At 40.8% G+C, this 1,248-nt stretch overlaps 1 protein-coding gene across 1 annotated transcript in view; it reads left to right on the top strand.

Annotated features, from left to right (window-relative positions):
• The window catches only part of ipo8 (importin 8), a gene marked incomplete in the record, with an annotated part of 58,989 nt that overhangs the window by 1,078 nt on the left and 56,663 nt on the right, over positions 1–1,248 (top strand).

Here is a 1,248-nt window from a genome sequence, read left to right as displayed (position 1 = left end):
GGGGGGCCACTGAAAAACCAGGGGTGGCACACCAAAACTAATATCTATAACAGAAATTTTACGGTGTGTTTGTAAAAAAAATGACCAATTGAAAGCTATGGCAATAAAAAGCTACGGATTCGCCAACAGATGTTCATTTTGTAATTTCACAGGTAACATCACTGATTTTATGACATTCAGAGACAAAAAAAACAAGAAGGAATATTTGTAATGTTGGGGGGATTCACTGGCGGGGGGTTTGGGGGTCCTCCCCCAGAAAAAATTTAAATAAGTAAATGCCATTTCCTGCATTCTGGTGTATTTTAACAGGTTGTTAAACAGATTTTTACCTGCATAGGAAAACACTTAATGTCTGTTCACGGCCTCTCCCCCACCTGCTGGCGCCCCTGCAAATGAGGGGGCGGAGTTTTCTCTGTGGTTTTGATTTAGGAAATCATCTTTTTCACCACCAGAGGGGGGGATACTCACCTGCCCTTTCTTCATAATTAAACGTTCATTTGTATAAATAAAACACAGGCATGAGTCCATAAATGAGTTGAACGACTCACTCTGTGATTATAAAGGCTTTGCAGAGATACTTATGGTGGCTTTTGGCCAAATAGCCCTAATTTTATCACTTAGATTAAAAAGCAATTTTTTTCCAGGTAGGTCAGAGCTTTGTTGGCCAAGCCGAATTGTTAAAAATCTTTCCAACTGTACGACATTCATCTTTCGCGTGGCCAGCRCCTTCCTGTCTCGAGTTATGACTAAAAGGGTCTGTTTTCAAGCAGAGTTCTCTGCAGTGACTGCACATAAACAGACATCCAGTGACTATATTTGACGCTGGGTACAGTTGGACAGTCCATCGCATTGAATGCGTGAATCTCAGATGTATCAGTGCACTTTACGCAGATAGTGTTCTCACTGGTCTTCAAGATGCACATTCAGAGGAATATATGCAGAGGAATATATGCTACCACCGCCTGTGGTCACAGAATTTGGTGTAACACCGGTATGACTGATAGACTTATTTATCACAGATGGAGTTCCTCATATACCTCCAGCTTTTTCTTTACCTGCCCCATGTTCAGTGTGGTGCTCACAAGCAAGAATGCACCTGTGATACCTTGGCAATCTAATTTCAACTTTTTCAGTACATTTTCAGCAGTCTTTTTACAGAAAATGTAATTTCTCTCATTGTTGTACTCCAATGATGTTCTTGCAAAAACGTTAATGGCTACAGCTGGCGTAGTTGAGCATGTATTTATT

This window comes from Austrofundulus limnaeus, unplaced genomic scaffold, assembly GCF_001266775.1.
Source record: "Austrofundulus limnaeus strain Quisiro unplaced genomic scaffold, Austrofundulus_limnaeus-1.0 Scaffold895, whole genome shotgun sequence".
Taxonomy (NCBI): domain Eukaryota; kingdom Metazoa; phylum Chordata; class Actinopteri; order Cyprinodontiformes; family Rivulidae; genus Austrofundulus; species Austrofundulus limnaeus.
Note: the sequence above shows the minus strand (reverse complement) of the source record. Positions and strands in the feature narration are given on the sequence as shown.